A 22,928-nucleotide genomic window follows, 5' to 3' on the forward strand; every position below is an offset into this window, starting at 1 on the left:
ATAAAAACATTCAAAACAATAAAATCCATCGATAATATCCAGAAAACACAGACACTGAGGCTGTAGCAATATCTGGGATATAGTAAGACAAAACACAACCGGATATTTCTGGTTTCATCCACTCATATCCGGACAAAGTGGGGTGGAATTCATATGTAATGGATCGAGAATATCACAGGAAAAATGGTTTTGGAGAAAAGCAAAGTCTTTTCTTTAGGAAAGTGCATAAAATGTCATCTATACTAACAGAAATATGATGTTTGTTTGCCGCAGTTCCTCTAGCTTTCTCCCTAGAAAATACAAATGTGTAGAGCTGGTGTCTCCGTGTGGAACCAATTAGTGTTTCTACGGTAAAAAATTAAATGTTCCCTGATAAATAACATGCAAAAACATAAATTCCGTTGATAATATCCGGAAAACATAAACACAGAGGCTTTCACAATATCTGGGTTGTAGTAAGCCAAAACACAACCGGATATTTCTGGTTTCATCCAGTCATATCCGGACAAAGCGAGGTGGAATTCGTATGCAATGGACCGAGAAAATCACAGTAAAAATGGTTTTGGAGAAAAGCAAAGTTTTTTTCGTTATGCAAGTGCATAAAATGTCATGTATACAAACAGAAATATCATGTTTGTTTGCCGCAGTTCCTCTAACTTTCTCCCTAGAACATACGAATGTGTAGACTGGTGTCTCCATGTTGAACCTATTAGTGTTTCTAAGGTACAAAATTAAATGTTCCCTGATAAAAACATTCAAAACAATAAAGTCCGTTGATAATGTCCAGAAAACACAAACACAGAGTCTGTCGCAATATCTGGGATTGAGTTAGCCAAAACACAACCGGATATTTCTGGTTTCATCCAGTCATATCCGGACTAAGTTTGGTGGAATTCGTATGCAATGAACCGGGAAAATCGCAGTAAAAATTGTTTTGGAGTAAAACAAAGTCTTTTCCTTAAGCCAGTGCATAAAATGTCATCTATACAAACAGAAACATCATGTTTGTTTACCGCAGTTATTCTAGCTTTCTCCCTAGAAAATACGAATGTGTAGACTGGTGTCTCCATGTGGAACCAATTAGTGTTTCCCAGCACAAAATTAAATGTTCCCTGATAAAAACATTCAAAACAATATAATCCATCGATAATATCCAGAAAACACAAACACAGAGTCTGTAGTAATATCTGGGATATAGTAAGCCGAAAAAAAAAAAAAGAAAACGGATATTTCTGGTTTCATCCAGTCATATCCGGACAAAGTGAGGTGGAATTCATATGCAATGGACCGAGAAAATCACAGTAAAAATGGTTTTGGAGAAAAGTAAAGTCTTTTTCTGAGGAAAGTGCATAAAATGTCATCTATACAAACAGAAATATCATGTTTGTTTGCCGCAGTTCCTCTAGCTTTCTCCCTAGAAAATACAAATGTGTAGAGCTGGTGTCTCCGTGTGGAACCAATTAGTGTTTCTACGGTACAAAATTAAATGTTCCCTGACAAAAAACATGCAAAACCATAAAATCCGTTCATAATATCCGGAGAACACAAATACAGAAGCTTTCACAATATCTGGGATTGAGTTAGCCAAAACACAACCGGATATTTCTGGTTTCATCCAGTCATATCTGGACAAAGTGGGTTGGAATTCGTATGCAATGGACCAACAAAATCACAGTAAAAATGGTTTTAGAGAAAGGCAAAAAGTCTTTTCCATCGCAAGTGCATAAAATGTCATCTATACAAACAGACATATCATATCAATTTGCAGTTCCTCAAGCTTTCTCCCTACAACATAGGAATGTGTTACTGGTGTCTCCATGTGGAACCAATTAGTGTTTCTACGGTACAAAATTAAATGTTCCCTGATAAAAACATTCAAAACAATAAAATCCATCGATAATATCCAGAAAACACAGACACTGAGGCTGTAGCAATATCTGGGATATAGTAAGACAAAACACAACCGGATATTTCTGGTTTCATCCACTCATATCCGGACAAAGTGGGGTGGAATTCATATGTAATGGATCGAGAATATCACAGGAAAAATGGTTTTGGAGTAAAGCAGTCTTTTCTTTAGGAAAGTGCATAAAATGTCATCTATACTAACAGAAATATGATGTTTGTTTGCCGCAGTTCCTCTAGCTTTCTCCCTAGAAAATACGAATGTGTAGGGCTGGTGTCTCCATGTGGAACCAATTAGTGTTTCCCAGCACAAAACTAAATGTTCCCTGATAAATAACATGCAAAAACATAAATTCCGTTGATAATATCCGGAAAACATAAACACAGAGGCTTTCACAATATCTGGGTTGTAGTAAGCCAAAACACAACCGGATATTTCTGGTTTCATCCAGTCATATCCGGACAAAGCGAGGTGGAATTCGTATGCAATGGACCGAGAAAATCACAGTAAAAATGGTTTTGGAGAAAAGCAAAGTTTTTTTCGTTATGCAAGTGCATAAAATGTCATGTATACAAACAGAAATATCATGTTTGTTTGCCGCAGTTCCTCTAACTTTCTCCCTAGAACATATGAATGTGTAGACTGGTGTCTCCATGTTGAACCTATTAGTGTTTCTAAGGTACAAAATTAAATGTTCCCTGATAAAAACATTGAAAACAATAAAGTCCATTGATAATGTCCAGAAAACACAAACAGAGTGTCCGTCGCAATATCTGGGATTGAGTTAGCCAAAACACAACCGGATATTTCTGGTTTCATCCAGTCATATCCGGACTAAGGTTGGTGGAATTCATATGCAATGAACCGGGAAAATCACAGTAAAAATGGTTTTGGAGTAAAACAAAGTCTTTTCCTTAAGCCAGTGCATAAAATGTCATCTATACAAACAGAAACATCATGTTTGTTTACCGCAGTTATTCTAGCTTTCTCCCTAGAAAATACGAATGTGTAGACTGGTGTCTCCATGTGGAACCAATTAGTGTTTCCCAGCACAAAATTAAATGTTCCCTGATAAAAACATTCAAAACAATATAATCCATCGATAATATCCAGAAAACACAAACACAGAGTCTGTAGTAATATCTGGGATATAGTAAGCCAAAAAAAAAAGAAAACGGATATTTCTGGTTTCATCCAGTCATATCCGGACAAAGTGAGGTGGAATTCGTATGCAATGGACCGAGAAAATCACAGTAAAAATGGTTTTGGAGAAAAGTAAAGTCTTTTTCTCAGGAATGTGCCTAAAATGTCATCTATACAAACAGAAATATCATGTTTGTTTGCCGCAGTTCCTCTAGCTTTCTCCCTAGAAAATACAAATGTGTAGAGCTGGTGTCTCCGTGTGGAACCAATTAGTGTTTCTACGGTACAAAATTAAATGTTCCCTGATAAAAAACATGCAAAACCATAAAATCCGTTCATAATATCCGGAGAACACAAATACAGAAGCTTTCACAATATCTGGGATTGAGTTAGCCAAAACACAACCGGATATTTCTGGTTTCATCCAGTCATATCCGGACAAAGTGGGTTGGAATTCGTATGCAATGGGCCAACAAAATCACAGTAAAAATGGTTTTAGAGAAAGGCAAAAAGTCTTTTCCATCGCAAGTGCATAAAATGTCATCTATACAAACAGACATATCATATCAATTTGCAGTTCCTCAAGCTTTCTCCCTACAACATAGGAATGTGTTACTGGTGTCTCCATGTGGAACCAATTAGTGTTTCTACGGTACAAAATTAAATGTTCCGTGATAAAAACATTCAAAACAATAAAATCCATCGATAATATCCAGAAAACACAGACACTGAGGCTGTAGCAATATCTGGGATATAGTAAGACAAAACACAACCGGATATTTCTGGTTTCATCCACTCATATCTGGACAAAGTGGGGTGGAATTCATATGTAATGGATCGAGAATATCACAGGAAAAATGGTTTTGGAGAAAAGCAAAGTCTTTTCTTTAGGAAAGTGCATAAAATGTCATCTATACAAACAGAAATATGATGTTTGTTTGCCGCAGTTCCTCTAGCTTTCTCTCTAGAAAATACAAATGTGTAGAGCTGGTGTCTCCGTGTGGAACCAATTAGTGTTTCTACGGTAAAAAATTAAATGTTCTCTGATAAATAACATGCAAAAACATAAATTCCGTTGATAATATCCGGAAAACATAAACACAGAGGCTTTCACAATATCTGGGTTGTAGTAAGCCAAAACACAACCGGATATTTCTGGTTTCATCCAGTCATATCCGGACAAAGCGAGGTGGAATTCGTATGCAATGGACCGAGAAAATCACAGTAAAAATGGTTTTGGAGAAAAGCAAAGTTTTTTTCGTTATGCAAGTGCATAAAATGTCATGTATACAAACAGAAATATCATGTTTGTTTGCCGCAGTTCCTCTAACTTTCTCCCTAGAACATACGAATGTGTAGACTGGTGTCTCCATGTTGAACCTATTAGTGTTTCTAAGGTACAAAATTAAATGTTCCCTGATAAAAACATTCAAAACAATAAAGTCCGTTGATAATGTCCAGAAAACACAAACACAGAGTCTGTCGCAATATCTGGGATTGAGTTAGCCAAAACACAACCGGATATTTCTGGTTTCATCCCGTCATATCCGGACTAAGTTTGGTGGAATTCGTATGCAATGAACCGGGAAAATCACAGTAAAAATGGTTTTGGAGTAAAACAAAGTCTTTTCCTTAATCCAGTGCATAAAATGTCATCTATACAAACAGAAACATCATGTTTGTTTACCGCAGTTATTCTAGCTTTCTCCCTAGAAAATACGAATGTGTAGACTGGTGTCTCCATGTGGAACCAATTAGTGTTTCCCAGCACAAAATTAAATGTTCCCTGATAAAAACATTCAAAACAATATAATCCATCGATAATATCCAGAAAACACAAACACAGAGTCTGTAGTAATATCTGGGATATAGTAAGCCAAAAAAAAAGAAAACGGATATTTCTGGTTTCATCCAGTCATATCCAGACAAACTGAGGTGGAATTTGTATGCAATGGACAGAGAAAATCACAGTAAAAATGGTTTTGGAGTAAAGTGAAGTCTTTTCTTTAGGAAAGTGCATAAAATGTCATCTATACAAACAGAAATATGATGTTTGTTTGCCGCAGTTCCTCTAGCTTTCTCTCTAGAAAATATGAATGTGTAGAGCTGGTGTCTCCATGTGGAACCAATTAGTGTTTCCCAGCACAAAATTAAATGTTCCCTGATAAATAACATGCAAAAACATAAATTCCGTTGATAATATCCGGAAAACATAAACACAGAGGCTTTCACAATATCTGGGTTGTAGTAAGCCAAAACACAACCGGATATTTCTGGTTTCATCCAGTCATATCCGGACAAAGCGAGGTGGAATTCGTATGCAATGGACCGAGAAAATCACAGTAAAAATGGTTTTGGAGAAAAGCAAATTTTTTTTCATTATGCAAGTGCATAAAATGTCATGTATACAAACAGAAATATCAAGTTTGTTTGCCGCAGTTCCTCTAACTTTCTCCCTAGAACATACGAATGTGTATACTGGTGTCTCCATGTTGAACCTATTAGTGTTTCTAAGGTACAAAATTAAATGTTCCCTGATAAAAACATTCAAAACAATAAAGTCCGTTGATAATGTCCAGAAAACACAAACACAGTGTCTGTCGCAATATCTGGGATTGAGTTAGCCAAAACACAACCGGATATTTCTGGTTTCATCCAGTCATATCCGGACAAAGTGGGTTGGAATTCGTATGCAATGGACCAACAAAATCACAGTAAAAATGGTGTTAGAGAAAGGCAAAAAGTCTTTTCCATCGCAAGTGCAAAAAATGTCATCTATGCAAACAGACATATCATATCGATTTGCAGTTCCTCAAGCTTTCTCCCTAGAACATAGGAATGTGTTACTGGTGTCTCCATGTGGAACCAATTAGTGTTTCTACGGTACAAAATTAAATGTTCCCTGATAAAAACATTCAAAACAATAAAATCCATCGATAATATCCAGAAAACACAGACACTGAGGCTGTAGCAATATCTGGGATATAGTAAGACAAAACACAACCGGATATTTCTGGTTTCATCCACTCATATCTGGACAAAATGGGGTGGAATTCATGTGTAATGGATCGAGAATATCACAGGAAAAATGGTTTTGGAGAAAAGCAAAGTCTTTTCTTTAGGAAAGTGCATAAAATGTCATCTATACAAACAGAAATATGATGTTTGTTTGCCTCAGTTCCTCTAGCTTTCTCCCTAGAAATATGAATGTGTAGAGCTGGCGTCTCCATGTGGAACCAATTAGTGTTTCCCAGCACAAAATTAAATGTTCCCTGATAAATAACATGCAAAAACATAAATGCCGTTGATAATATCCGGAAAACATAAACACAGAGGCTTTCACAATATCTGGGTTGTAGTAAGCCAAAACACAACCGGATATTTCTGGTTTCATCCAGTCATATCCGGACAAAGCGAGGTGGAATTCGTATGCAATGGACCGAGAAAATCACAGTAAAAATGGTTTTCGAGTAAAGTGAAGTCTTTTTGTTAGGAAAGTGCATAAAATGTCATCTATACAAACAGAAATATCATGTTTGTTTGCCGCAGTTCCTCTAGCTTTCTCCCTAGAAAATACAAATGTGTAGAGCTGGTGTCTCTGTGTGGAACCAATTAGTGTTTCTACAGTAGAAAATTAAATGTTCCCTGATAAAAAACATGCAAAACCATAAAATCCGTTCATAATATCCGGAGAACACAAATACAGAAGCTTTCACAATATCTGGGATTGAGTTAGCCAAAACACAACCGGATATTTCTGGTTTCATCCAGTCATATCCGGACTAAGTTTGGTGGAATTCGTATGCAATGAACCGGGAAAATCGCAGTAAAAATGGTTTTGGAGTAAAACAAAGTCTTTTCCTTAAGCCAGTGCATAAAATGTCATCTATACAAACAGAAACATCATGTTTGTTTACCGCAGTTATTCTAGCTTTCTCCCTAGAAAATACGAATGTGTAGACTGGTGTCTCCATGTGGAACCAATTAGTGTTTCCCAGCACAAAATTAAATGTTCCCTGATAAAAACATTCAAAACAATATAATCCATTGATAATATCCAGAAAACACAAACACAGAGTCTGTAGTAATATCTGGGATATAGTAAGCCAAAAAAAAAAAAGAAAACGGATATTTCTGGTTTCATCCAGTCATATCCGGACAAAGTGAGTTGGAATTCGTATGCAATGGACCGAGAAAATCACAGTAAAAATGGTTTTGGAGAAAAGTGAAGTCTTTTTGTTAGGAAAGTGCATAAAATGTCATCTATACAAACAGAAATATCATGTTTGTTTGCCGCAGTTCCTCTAGCTTTCTCCCTAGAAAATACAAATGTGTAGAGCTGGTGTCTCCGTGTGGAACCAATTAGTGTTTCTACGGTACAAAATTAAATGTTCCCTGATAAAAAACATGCAAAACCATAAAATCCGTTCATAATATCCGGAGAACACAAATACAGAAGCTTTCACAATATCTGGGATTGAGTTAGCCAAAACACAACCGGATATTTCTTGTTTCATCCAGTCATATCCGGACAAAGTGGGTTGGAATTCGTATGCAATGGACCAACAAAATCGCAGTAAAAATGGTGTTAGAGAAAGGCAAAAAGTCTTTTCCATCGCAAGTGCATAAAATGTCATCTATACAAACAGACATATCATATCGATTTGCAGTTCCTCAAGCTTTCTCCCTAGAACATAGGAATGTGTTACTGGTGTCTCCATGTGGAACCAATTAGTGTTTCTACGGTACAAAATTAAATGTTCCCTGATAGAAACATTCAAAACAATAAAATCCATCGATAATATCCAGAAAACACAGACACTGAGGCTGTAGCAATATCTGGGATATAGTAAGACAAAACACAACCGGATATTTCTGGTTTCATCCACTCATATCTGGACAAAGTGGGGTGGAATTCATATGTAATGGATCGAGAATATCACAGGAAAAATGGTTTTGGAGAAAAGCAAAGTCTTTTCTTTAGGAAAGTGCATAAAATGTCATCTATACAAACAGAAATATGATGTTTGTTTGCCGCAGTTCCTCTAGCTTTCTCCCTAGAAAATACGAATGTGTAGAGCTGGTGTCTCCATGTGGAACCAATTAGTGTTTCCCAGCACAAAATTAAATGTTCCCTGATAAATAACATGCAAAAACATAAATTCCGTTGATAATATCCGGAAAACATAAACACAGAGGCTTTCACAATATCTGGGTTGTAGTAAGCCAAAACACAACCGGATATTTCTGGTTTCATCCAGTCATATCCGGACAAAGCGAGGTGGAATTCGTATGCAATGGACTGAGAAAATCACAGTAAAAATGATTTTGGAGAAAAGCAAAGTTTTTTTCGTTATGCAAGTGCATAAAATATCATGTATACAAACAGAAATATCATGTTTGTTTGCCGCAGTTCCTCTAACTTTCTCCCTAGAACATACGAATGTGTATACTGGTGTCTCCATGTTGAACCTATTAGTGTTTCTAAGGTACAAAATTAAATGTTCCCTGATAAAAACATTCAAAACAATAAAGTCCGTTGATAATGTCCAGAAAACACAAACAAAGAGTCCATCGCAATATCTGGGATTGAGTTAGCCAAAACAAAACCAGATATTTCTGGTTTCATCCAGTCATATCCGGACTAAGTTTGGTGGAATTCGTATGCAATGAACCGGGAAAATCGCAGTAAAAATGGTTTTGGAGTAAAACAAAGTCTTTTCCTTAAGCCAGTGCATAAAATGTCATCTATACAAACAGAAACATCATGTTTGTTTACCGCAGTTATTCTAGCTTTCTCCCTAGAAAATACGAATGTGTAGACTGGTGTCTCCATGTGGAACCAATTAGTGTTTCCCAGCACAAAATTAAATGTTCCCTGATAAAAACATTCAAAACAATATAATCCATCGATAATATCCAGAAAACACAAACACAGAGTCTGTAGTAATATCTGGGATATAGTAAGCCAAAAAAAAAAGAAAACGGATATTTCTGGTTTCATCCACTCATATCCGGACAAAGTGAGGTGGAATTCGTATGCAATGGACAGAGAAAATCACAGTAAAAATGGTTTTGGAGAAAAGTAAAGTCTTTTTCTTAGGAAAGTGCATAAAATGTCATCTATAAAAACAGAAATATCATGTTTGTTTGCCGCAGTTCCTCTAGCTTTCTCCCTAGAAAATACAAATGTGTAGAGCTGGTGTCTCCGTGTGGAACCAATTAGTGTTTCTACGGTACAAAATTAAATGTTCCCTGATAAAAAACATGCAAAACCATAAAATCCGTTCATAATATCCGGAGAACACAAATACAGAAGCTTTCACAATATCTGGGATTGAGTTAGCCCAAACACAACCGGATATTTCTGGTTTCATCCAGTCATATCCGGACAAAGTGGGTTGGAATTCGTATGCAATGGACCAACAAAATCACAGTAAAAATGGTTTTAGAGAAAGGCAAAAAATCTTTTAAATCGCAAGTGCATAAAATGTCATCTATACAAACAGACATATCATATCGATTTGCAGTTCCTCAAGCTTTCTCCCTAGAACAGAGGAATGTGTTACTGGTGTCTCCATGTGGAACCAATTAGTGTTTCTATGGTACAAAATTAAATGTTCCCTGATAAAAACATTCAAAACAATAAAATCCATCGATAATATCCAGAAAACACAGACACTGAGGCTGTAGCAATATCTGGGATATAGTAAGACAAAACACAACCGGATATTTCTAGTTACATCCACTCATATCTGGACATAGTGGGGTGGAATTCATATGTAATGGATCGAGAATATCACAGGAAAAATGGTTTTGGAGAAAAGCAAAGTCTTTTCTTTAGGAAAGTGCATAAAATGTCATCTATACAAACAGAAATATCATGTTTGTTTGCCGCAGTTCCTCTAGCTTTCTCCCTAGAAAATACGAATGTGTAGAGCTGGTGTCTCCATGTGGACCCAACTAGTGTTTCCCAGCACAAAATTAAATGTTCCCTGATAAATAACATGCAAAAACATAAATTCCGTTGATAATATCCGGAAAACATAAACACAGAGGCTTTCACAATATCTGGGTTGTAGTAAGCCAAAACACAACCGGATATTTCTGGTTTCATCCAGTCATATCCGGACAAAGCGAGGTGGAATTCGTATGCAATGGACCGAGAAAATCACAGTAAAAATGGTTTTGGAGAAAAGCAAAGTTTTTTCGTTATGCAAGTGCATAAAATGTCATGTATACAAACAGAAATATCATGTTTGTTTGCCGCAGTTCCTCTAACTTTCTCCCTAGAACATACGAATGTGTAGACTGGTGTCTCCATGTTGAACCTATTAGTGTTTCTAAGGTACAAAATTAAATGTTCCCTGATAAAAACATTCAAAACAATAAAGTCCGTTGATAATGTCCAGAAAACACAAACACAGAGTCCGTCGCAATATCTGGGATTGAGTTAGCCAAAACACAACCGGATATTTCTGGTTTCATCCAGTCATATCCGGACTAAGTTTGGTGGAATTCGTATGCAATGAACCGGGAAAATCGCAGTAAAAATGGTTTTGGAGTAAAACAAAGTCTTTTCCTTAAGCCAGTGCATAAAATGTCATCTATACAAACAGAAACATCATGTTTGTTTACCGCAGTTATTCTAGCTTTCTCCCTAGAAAATACGAATGTGTAGACTGGTGTCTCCATGTGGAACCAATTAGTGTTTCCCAGCACAAAATTAAATGTTCCCTGATAAAAACATTCAAAACAATATAATCCATCGATAATATCCAGAAAACACAAACACAGAGTCTGTAGTAATATCTGGGATATAGTAAGCCAAAAAAAAAAAAAGAAAACGGATATTTCTGGTTTCATCCAGTCATATCCGGACAAAGTGAGGTGGAATTCGTATGCAATGGACCGAGAAAATCACAGTAAAAATGGTTTTGGAGAAAAGTAAAGTCTTTTTCTTAGGAAAGTGCATAAAATGTCATCTATACAAACAGTAATATCGTGTTTGTTTGCCGCAGTTCCTCTAGCTTTCTCCCTAGAAAATACAAATGTGTAGAGCTGGTGTCTCCGTGTGGAACTAATTAGTGTTTCTACGGTACAAAATTAAATGTTCCCTGATAAAAAACATGCAAAACCATAAAATCCGTTCATAATATCCGGAGAACACAAATACAGAAGCTTTCACAATATCTGGGATTGAGTTAGCCAAAACACAACCGGATATTTCTGGTTTCATCCAGTCATATCCGGACAAAGTGTGTTGGAATTCGTATGCAATGGGCCAACAAAATCACAGTAAAAATGGTTTTAGAGAAAGGCAAAAAGTCTTTTCCATCACAAGTGCATAAAATATCATCTATACAAACAGACATATCATATCGATTTGCAGTTCCTCAAGCTTTCTCCCTACAACATAGGAATGTGTTACTGGTGTCTCCATGTGGAACCAATTAGTGTTTCTACGGTACAAAATTAAATGTTCCCTGATAAAAACATTCAAAACAATAAAATCCATCGATAATATCCAGAAAACACAGACACTGAGGCTGTAGCAATATCTGGGATATAGTAAGACAAAACACAACCGGATATTTCTGGTTTCATCCACTCATATCTGGACAAAGTGGGGTGGAATTCATATGTAATGGATCGAGAATATCACAGGAAAAATGGTTTTGGAGAAAAGCAAAGTCTTTTCTTTAGGAAAGTGCATAAAATGTCATCTATACAAACAGAAATATGATGTTTGTTTGCCGCAGTTCCTCTAGCTTTCTCCCTAGAACATACAAATGTGTAGAGCTGGAGTCTCCATGTGGAACCAATTAGTGTTTCCCAGCACAAAATTAAATGTTCCCTGATAAATAACATGCAAAAACATAAATTCCGTTGATAATATCCGGAAAACATAAACACAGAGGCTTTCACAATATCTGGGTTGTAGTAAGCCAAAACACAACCGGATATTTCTGGTTTCATCCAGTCATATCCGGACAAAGCGAGGTGGAATTCGTATGCAATGGACCAACAAAATCACAGTAAAAGTGGTTTTGGAGAAAAGCAAAGTTTTTTTCGTTATGCAAGTGCATAAAATGTCATGTATACAAACAGAAATATCATGTTTGTTTGCCGCAGTTCCTCTAACTTTCTCCCTAGAACATACGAATGTGTATACTGGTGTCTCCATGTTGAACCTATTAGTGTTTCTAAGGTACAAAATTAAATGTTCCCTGATAAAAACATTCAAAACAATAAAGTCCATTGATAATGTCCAGAAAACACAAACACAGAGTCTGTCGCAATATCTGGGATTGAGTTAGCCAAAACACAACCGGATATTTCTGGTTTCATCCAGTCATATCCGGACAAAGCGAGGTGGAATTCGTATGCAATGGACCAACAAAATCACAGTAAAAATGGTTTTGGAGAAAAGCAAAGTTTTTTTTCGTTATGCAATTGCAAAATATGTCATGTATACAAACAGAAATATCATGTTTGTTTTCCGCAGTTCCTCTAACTTTCTCCCTAGAACATACGAATGTGTAGACTGGTGTCTCCATGTTGAACCTATTAGTGTTTCTAAGGTACAAAATTAAATGTTCCCTGATAAAAACATTCAAAACAATAAAGTCCATTGATAATGTCCAGAAAACACAAACACAGAGTCCGTCGCAATATCTGGGATTGAGTTAGCCAAAACACAACCGGATATTTCTGGTTTCATCCAGTCATATCCGGACTAAGTTTGGTGGAATTCGTATGCAATGAACCGGGAAAATCGCAGTAAAAATGGTTTTGGAGTAAAACAAAGTCTTTTCCTTAAGCCAGTGCATAAAATGTCATCTATACAAACAGAAACATCATGTTTGTTTACCGCAGTTATTCTAGCTTTCTCCCTAGAAAATACGAATGTGTAGACTGGTGTCTCCATGTGGAACCAATTAGTGTTTCCCAGCACAAAATTAAATGTTCCCTGATGAAAACATTCAAAACAATATAATCCATCGATAATATCCAGAAAACACAAACACAGAGTCTGTAGTAATATCTGGGATATAGTAAGCCAAAAAAAAAAAGAAAACGGATATTTCTGGTTTCATCCAGTCATATCCGGACAAAGTGAGGTGGAATTCGTATGCAATGGACCGAGAAAATCACAGTAAAAATGGTTTTGGAGAAAAGTAAAGTCTTTTTCTTAGGAAAGTGCATAAAATGTCATCTATACAAACAGAAATATCATGTTTGTTTGCCGCAGTTCCTCTAGCTTTCTCCCTAGAAAATACAAATGTGTAGAGCTGGTGTCTCCGTGTGGAACCAATTAGTGTTTCTACGGTACAAAATTAAATGTTCCCTGATAAAAAACATGCAAAACCATAAAATCCGTTCATAATATCCGGAGAACACAAATACAGAAGCTTTCACAATATCTGGGATTGAGTTAGCCAAAACACAACCGGATATTTCTGGTTGCATCCAGTCATATCCGGACAAAGTGGGTTGGAATTCGTATGCAATGGACCAACAAAATCACAGTAAAAATGGTTTTAGAGAAAGGCAAAAAGTCTTTTCCATCGCAAGTGCATAAAATGTCATCTATACAAACAGACATATCATATCGATTTGCAGTTCCTCAAGCTTTCTCCCTAGAACAGAGGAATGTGTTACTGGTGTCTCCATGTGGAACCAATTAGTGTTTCTACGGTACAAAATTAAATGTTCCCTGATAAAAACATTCAAAACAATAAAATCCATCGATAATATCCAGAAAACACAGACACTGAGGCTGTAGCAATATCTGGGATATAGTAAGACAAAACACAACCGGATATTTCTGGTTTCATCCACTCATATCTGGACAAAGTGGGGTGGAATTCATATTTAATGGATCGAGAATATCACAGGAAAAATGGTTTTGGAGAAAAGCAAAGTCTTTTCTTTAGGAAAGTGCATAAAATGTCATCTATACAAACAGAAATATCATGTTTGTTTGCCGCAGTTCCTCTAGCTTTCTCCCTAGAAAATACGAATGTGTAGAGCTGGTGTCTCCATGTGGAACCAACTAGTGTTTCCCAGCACAAAATTAAATGTTCCCTGATAAATAACATGCAAAAACATAAATTCCGTTGATAATATCCGGAAAACATAAACACAGAGGCTTTCACAATATCTGGGTTGTAGTAAGCCAAAACACAACCGGATATTTCTGGTTTCATCCAGTCATATCCGGACAAAGCGAGGTGGAATTCGTATGCAATGGACCGAGAAAATCACAGTAAAAATGGTTTTGGAGAAAAGCAAAGTTTTTTCGTTATGCAAGTGCATAAAATGTCATGTATACAAACAGAAATATCATGTTTGTTTGCCGCAGTTCCTCTAACTTTCTCCCTAGAACATACGAATGTGTAGACTGGTGTCTCCATGTTGAACCTATTAGTGTTTCTAAGGTACAAAATTAAATGTTCCCTGATAAAAACATTCAAAACAATAAAGTCCGTTGATAATGTCCAGAAAACACAAGCACAGAGTCTGTCGCAATATCTGGGATTGAGTTAGCCAAAACACAACCGGATATTTCTGGTTTCATCCAGTCATATCCGGACTAAGTTTGGTGGAATTCGTATGCAATGAACCGGGAAAATCGCAGTAAAAATGGTTTTGGAGTAAAACAAAGTCTTTTCCTTAAGCCAGTGCATAAAATGTCATCTATACAAACAGAAACATCATGTTTGTTTATCGCAGTTATTCTAGCTTTCTCCCTAGAAAATACGAATGTGTAGACTGGTGTCTCCATGTGGAACCAATTAGTGTTTCCCAGCAAAAAATTAAATGTTCCCTGATAAAAACATTCAAAACAATATAATTCATCGATAATATCCAGAAAACACAAACACAGAGTCTGTAGTAATATCTGGGATATAGTAAGCCAAAAAAAAAAAAGAAAACGGATATTTCTGGTTTCATCCAGTCATATCCGGACAAAGTGAGGTGGAATTCGTATGCAATGGACCGAGAAAATCACAGTAAAAATGGTTTTGGAGAAAAGTAAAGTCTTTTTCTTAGGAAAGTGCATAAAATGTCATCTATACAAACAGTAATATCATGTTTGTTTGCCGCAGTTCCTCTAGCTTTCTCCCTAGAAAATACAAATCTGTAGAGCTGGTGTCTCCGTGTGGAACCAATTAGTGTTTCTACGGTACAAAATTAAATGTTCCCTGATAAAAAACATGCAAAACCATAAAATCCGTTCATAATATCCGGAGAACACAAATACAGAAGCTTTCACAATATCTGGGATTGAGTTAGCCAAAACACAACCGGATATTTCTGGTTGCATCCAGTCATATCCGGACAAAGTGGGTTGGAATTCGTATGCAATGGACCAACAAAATCACAGTAAAAATGGTTTTAGAGAAAGGCAAAAAGTCTTTTCCATCGCAAGTGCATAAAATGTCATCTATACAAACCGACATATCATATCGATTTGCAGTTCCTCAAGCTTTCTCCCTAGAACATAGGAATGTGTTACTGGTGTCTCCATGTGGAACCAATTAGTGTTTCTACGGTACAAAATTAAATGTTCCCTGATAGAAACATTCAAAACAATAAAATCCATCGATAATATCCAGAAAACACAGACACTGAGGCTGTAGCAATATCTGGGATATAGTAAGACAAAACACAACCGGATATTTCTGGTTTCATCCACTCATATCTGGACAAAGTGGGGTGGAATTCATATGTAATGGATCGAGAATATCACAGGAAAAATGGTTTTGGAGAAAAGCAAAGTCTTTTCTTTAGGAAAGTGCATAAAATGTCATCTATACAAACAGAAATATGATGTTTGTTTGCCGCAGTTCCTCTAGCTTTCTCCCTAGAAAATACAAATGTGTAGGGCTGGTGTCTCTGTGTGGAACCAATTAGTGTTTCCCAGCACAAAATTAAATGTTCCCTGATAAATAACATGCAAAAACATAAATTCCGTTGATAATATCCGGAAAACATAAACACAGAGGCTTTCACAATATCTGGGTTGTAGTAAGCCAAAACACAACCGGATATTTCTGGTTTCATCCAGTCATATCCGGACAAAGCGAGGTGGAATTCGGATGCAATGGACCAACAAAATCACAGTAAAAATGGTTTTGGAGAAAAGCAAAGTTTTTTTCGTTATGCAAGTGCATAAAATGTCATGTATACAAACAGAAATATCATGTTTGTTTGCCGCAGTTCCTCTAACTTTCTCCCTAGAACATACGAATGTGTATACTGGTGTCTCCATGTTGAACCTATTAGTGTTTCTAAGGTACAAAATTAAATGTTCCCTGATAAAAACATTCAAAACAATAAAGTCCGTTGATAATGTCCAGAAAACACAAACACAGAGTCTGTCGCAATATCTGGGATTGAGTTAGCCAAAACACAACCGGATATTTCTGGTTTCATCCAGTCATATCCGGACAAAGCGAGGTGGAATTCGTATGCAATGGACCAACAAAATCACAGTAAAAATGGTTTTGGAGAAAAGCAAAGTTTTTTTCGTTATGCAAGTGCATAAAATGTCATGTATACAAACAGAAATATCATGTTTGTTTGCCGCAGTTCCTCTAACTTTCTCCCTAGAACATACGAATGTGTAGACTGGTGTCTCCTTGTTGAACCTATTAGTGTTTCTAAGGTACAAAATTAAATGTTCCCTGATAAAAACATTGAAAACAATAAAGTCCATTGATAATGTCCAGAAAACACAAACACAGAGTCCGTCGCAATATCTGGGATTGATTTAGCCAAAACACAACCGGATATTTCTGGTTTCATCCAGTCATATCCGGACTAAGTTTGGTGGAATTCGTATGCAATGAACCGGGAAAATCGCAGTAAAAATGGTTTTGGAGTAAAACAAAGTCTTTTCCTTAAGCCAGTGCATAAAATGTCATCTATACAAACAGAAACATCATGTTTGTTTACCGCAGTTATTCTAGCTTTCTCCCTAGAAAATACGAATGTGTAGACTGGTGTCTCCATGTGGAACCAATTAGTGTTTCCCAGCACAAAATTAAATGTTCCCTGATAAAAACATTCAAAACAATATAATCCATCGATAATATCCAGAAAACACAAACACAGAGTCTATAGTAATATCTGGGATATAGTAAGCCAAAAAAAAAAAAGAAAACGGATATTTCTGGTTTCATCCAGTCATATCCGGACAAAGTGAGGTGGAATTCGTATGCAATGGACCGAGAAAATCACAGTAAAAATGGTTTTGGAGAAAAGTAAAGTCTTTTTCTTAGGAAAGTGCATAAAATGTCATCTATACAAACAGAAATATCATGTTTGTTTGCCGCAGTTCCTCTAGCTTTCTCCCTAGAAAATACAAATGTGTAGAGCTGGTGTCTCCGTGTGGAACCAATTAGTGTTTCTACGGTACAAAATTAAATGATCCCTGATAAAAAACATGCAAAACCATAAAATCCGTTCATAATATCCGGAGAACACAAATACAGAAGCTTTCACAATATCTGGGATTGAGTTAGCCAAAACACAACCGGATATTTCTGGTTGCATCCAGTCATATCCGGACAAAGTGGGTTGGAATTCGTATGCAATGGACCAACAAAATCACAGTAAAAATGGTTTTAGAGAAAGGCAAAAAGTCTTTTCCATCGCAAGTGCATAAAATGTCATCTATACAAACAGACATATCATATCGATTTGCAGTTCCTCAAGCTTTCTCCCTAGAACATAGGAATGTGTTACTGGTGTCTCCATGTTGAACCTATTAGTGTTTCTAAGGTACAAAATTAAATGTTCCCTGATAAAAACATTCAAAACAATAAAATCCATCGATAATATCCAGAAAACACAGACACTGAGGCTGTAGCAATATCTGGGATATAGTAAGACAAAACACAACCGGATATTTCTGGTTTCATCCACTCATATCCGGACAAAGTGGGGTGGAATTCCTATGTAATGGATCGAGAATATCACAGGAAAAATGGTTTTGGAGGAAAGCAAAGTCTTTTCTTTAGGAAAGTGCATAAAATGTCATCTATACAAACAGAAATATCATGTTTGTTTGCCGCAGTTCCTCTAGCTTTCTCCCTAGAACATACAAATGTGTAGAGCTGGTGTCTCCATGTGGAACCAATTAGTGTTTCCCAGCACAAAATTAAATGTTCCCTGATAAATAACATGCAAAAACATAAATTCCGTTGATAATATCCGGAAAACATAAACACAGAGGCTTTCACAATATCTGGGTTGTAGTAAGCCAAAACACAACCGGATATTTCTGGTTTCATCCAGTCATATCCGGACAAAGCGAGGTGGAATTCGTATGCAATGGACCGAGAAAATCACAGTAAAAATGGTTTTGGAGAAAAGCAAAGCTTTTTCGTTATGCAAGTGCATAAAATGTCATCTATACAAACAGAAATATCATGTTTGTTTTCCGCAGTTCCTCTAACTTTCTCCCTAGAACATACGAATGTGTATACTGGTGTCTCCATGTTGAACCTATTAGTGTTTCTAAGGTACAAAATTAAATGTTCCCTGATAAAAACATTCAAAACAATAAAGTCCGTTGATAATGTCCAGAAAACACAAACACAGAGTCTGTCGCAATATCTGGGATTGAGTTAGCCAAAACACAACCGGATATTTCTGGTTTCATCCAGTCATATCCGGACTAAGTTTGGTGGAATTCGTATGCAATGAACCGGGAAAATCGCAGTAAAAATGGTTTTGGAGTAAAACAAAGTCTTTTCCTTAAGCCAGTGCATAAAATGTCATCTATACAAACAGAAACATCATGTTTGTTTACCGCAGTTATTCTAGCTTTCTCCCTAGAAAATACGAATGTGTAGACTGGTGTCTCCATGTGGAACCAATTAGTGTTTCCCAGCACAAAATTAAATGTTCCCTGATAAAAACATTCAAAACAATATAATCCATCGATAATATCCAGAAAACACAAACACAGAGTCTGTAGTAATATCTGGGATATAGTAAGCCAAAAAAAAAAAAAAGAAAACGGATATTTCTGGTTTCATCCAGTCATATCCGGACAAAGTGAGGTGGAATTCGTATGCAATGGACCGAGAAAATCACAGTAAAAATGGTTTTGGAGAAAAGTAAAGTCTTTTTCTTAGGAAAGTGCATAAAATGTCATCTATACAAACAGTAATATCATGTTTGTTTGCCGCAGTTCCTCTAGCTTTCTCCCTAGAAAATACAAATCTGTAGAGCTGGTGTCTCCGTGTGGAACCAATTAGTGTTTCTACGGTACAAAATTAAATGTTCCCTGATAAAAAACATGCAAAACCATAAAATCCGTTCATAATATCCGGAGAACACAAATACAGAAACTTTCACAATATCTGGGATTGAGTTAGCCAAAACACAACCGGATATTTCTGGTTGCATCCAGTCATATCCGGACAAAGTGGGTTGGAATTCGTATGCAATGGACCAACAAAATCACAGTAAAAATGGTTTTAGAGAAAGGCAAAAAGTCTTTTCCATCGCAAGTGCATAAAATGTCATCTATACAAACAGACATATCATATCGATTTGCAGTTCCTCACGCTTTCTCCCTAGAACATAGGAATGTGTTACTGGTGTCTCCATGTGGAACCAATTAGTGTTTCTACGGTACAAAATTAAATGTTCCCTGATAGAAACATTCAAAACAATAAAATCCATCGATAATATCCAGAAAACACAGACACTGAGGCTGTAGCAATATCTGGGATATAGTAAGACAAAACACAACCGGATATTTCTGGTTTCATCCACTCATATCTGGACAAAGTGGGGTGGAATTCATATGTAATGGATCGAGAATATCACAGGAAAAATGGTTTTGGAGAAAAGCAAAGTCTTTTCTTTAGGAAAGTGCATAAAATGTCATCTATACTAACAGAAATATGATGTTTGTTTGCCGCAGTTCCTCTAGCTTTCTCCCTAGAAAATACAAATGTGTAGGGCTGGTGTCTCCGTGTGGAACCAATTAGTGTTTCCCAGCACAAAATTAAATGTTCCCTGATAAATAACATGCAAAAACATAAATTCCGTTGATAATATCCGGAAAACATAAACACAGAGGCTTTCACAATATCTGGGTTGTAGTAAGCCAAAACACAACCGGATATTTCTGGTTTCATCCAGTCATATCCGGACAAAGCGAGGTGGAATTCGGATGCAATGGACCAACAAAATCACAGTAAAAATGGTTTTGGAGAAAAGCAAAGTTTTTTTCGTTATGCAAGTGCATAAAATGTCATGTATACAAACAGAAATATCATGTTTGTTTGCCGCAGTTCCTCTAACTTTCTCCCTAGAACATACGAATGTGTATACTGGTGTCTCCATGTTGAACCTATTAGTGTTTCTAAGGTACAAAATTAAATGTTCCCTGATAAAAACATTCAAAACAATAAAGTCCGTTGATAATGTCCAGAAAACACAAACACAGAGTCTGTCGCAATATCTGGGATTGAGTTAGCCAAAACACAACCGGATATTTCTGGTTTCATCCAGTCATATCCGGACAAAGCGAGGTGGAATTCGTATGCAATGGACCAACAAAATCACAGTAAAAATGGTTTTGGAGAAAAGCAAAGTTTTTTTCGTTATGCAAGTGCATAAAATGTCATGTATACAAACAGAAATATCATGTTTGTTTGCCGCAGTTCCTCTAACTTTCTCCCTAGAACATACGAATGTGTAGACTGGTGTCTCCATGTTGAACCTATTAGTGTTTCTAAGGTACAAAATTAAATGTTCCCTGATAAAAACATTGAAAACAATAAAGTCCATTGATAATGTCCAGAAAACACAAACACAGAGTCCGTCGCAATATCTGGGATTGATTTAGCCAAAACACAACCGGATATTTCTGGTTTCATCCAGTCATATCCGGACTAAGTTTGGTGGAATTCGTATGCAATGAACTGGGAAAATCGCAGTAAAAATGGTTTTGGAGTAAAACAAAGTCTTTTCCTTAAGCCAGTGCATAAAATGTCATCTATACAAACAGAAACATCATGTTTGTTTACCGCAGTTATTCTAGCTTTCTCCCTAGAAAATACGAATGTGTAGACTGGTGTCTCCATGTGGAACCAATTAGTGTTTCTACGGTACAAAATTAAATGATCCCTGATAAAAAACATGCAAAACCATAAAATCCGTTCATAATATCCGGAGAACACAAATACAGAAGCTTTCACAATATCTGGGATTGAGTTAGCCAAAACACAACCGGATATTTCTGGTTGCATCCAGTCATATCCGGACAAAGTGGGTTGGAATTCGTATGCAATGGACCAACAAAATCACAGTAAAAATGGTTTTAGAGAAAGGCAAAAAGTCTTTTCCATCGCAAGTGCATAAAATGTCATCTATACAAACAGACATATCATATCGATTTGCAGTTCCTCAAGCTTTCTCCCTAGAACATAGGAATGTGTTACTGGTGTCTCCATGTTGAACCTATTAGTGTTTCTAAGGTACAAAATTAAATGTTCCCTGATAAAAAACATGCAAAACCATAAAATCCGTTGATAATATCCGGAAAACACCAATACAGAAGCTTTCATACTATCTGGGATTGAGTTAGCAAAAACACAACCGGATATTTCTGGTTTCATCCAGTCATATCCGGACTAAGTTTGGTGGAATTCGTATGCAATGAACCGGGAAAATCGCAGTAAAAATGGTTTTGGAGTAAAACAAAGTCTTTTCCTTAAGCCAGTGCATAAAATGTCATCTATACAAACAGAAACATCATGTTTGTTTACCGCAGTTATTCTAGCTTTCTCCCTAGAATATACGAATGTGTAGACTGGTGTCTCCATGTGGAACCAATTAGTGTTTCCCAGCACAAAATTAAATGTTCCCTGATAAAAACATTCAAAACAATATAATCCATCGATAATATCCAGAAAACACAAACACAGAGTCTGTAGTAATATCTGGGATATAGTAGGCCAAAAAAAAAAAAGAAAACGGATATTTCTGGTTTCATCCAGTCATATCCGGACAAAGTGAGGTGGAATTCGTATGCAATGGACCGAGAAAATCACAGTAAAAATGGTTTTGGAGAAAAGTAAAGTCTTTTTCTTAGGAAAGTGCATAAAATGTCATCTATACAAACAGAAATATCATGTTTGTTTGCCGCAGTTCCTCTAGCTTTCTCCCTAGAAAATACAAATGTGTAGAGCTGGTGTCTCCATGTGGAACCAATTAGTGTTTCTACGGTACAAAATTAAATGTTCCCTGATAAAAAACATGCAAAACCATAAAATCCGTTCATAATATCCGGAGAACACAAATACAGAAGCTTTCACAATATCTGGGATTGAGTTAGCCAAAACACAACCGGATATTTCTGGTTGCATCCAGTCATATCCGGACAAAGTGGGTTGGAATTCGTATGCAATGGACCAACAAAATCACAGTAAAAATGGTTTTAGAGAAAGGCAAAAAGTCTTTTCCATCGCAAGTGCATAAAATGTCATCTATACAAACAGACATATCATATCGATTTGCAGTTCCTCACGCTTTCTCCCTAGAACATAGGAATGTGTTACTGGTGTCTCCATGTGGAACCAATTAGTGTTTCTACGGTACAAAATTAAATGTTCCCTGATAGAAACATTCAAAACAATAAAATCCATCGATAATATCCAGAAAACACAGACACTGAGGCTGTAGCAATATCTGGGATATAGTAAGACAAAACACAACCGGATATTTCTGGTTTCATCCACTCATATCTGGACAAAGTGGGGTGGAATTCATATGTAATGGATCGAGAATATCACAGGAAAAATGGTTTTGGAGAAAAGCAAAGTCTTTTCTTTAGGAAAGT

Source organism: Lepus europaeus, chromosome 19 (genome assembly GCF_033115175.1).
Source record: "Lepus europaeus isolate LE1 chromosome 19, mLepTim1.pri, whole genome shotgun sequence".
NCBI lineage: Eukaryota > Metazoa > Chordata > Mammalia > Lagomorpha > Leporidae > Lepus > Lepus europaeus.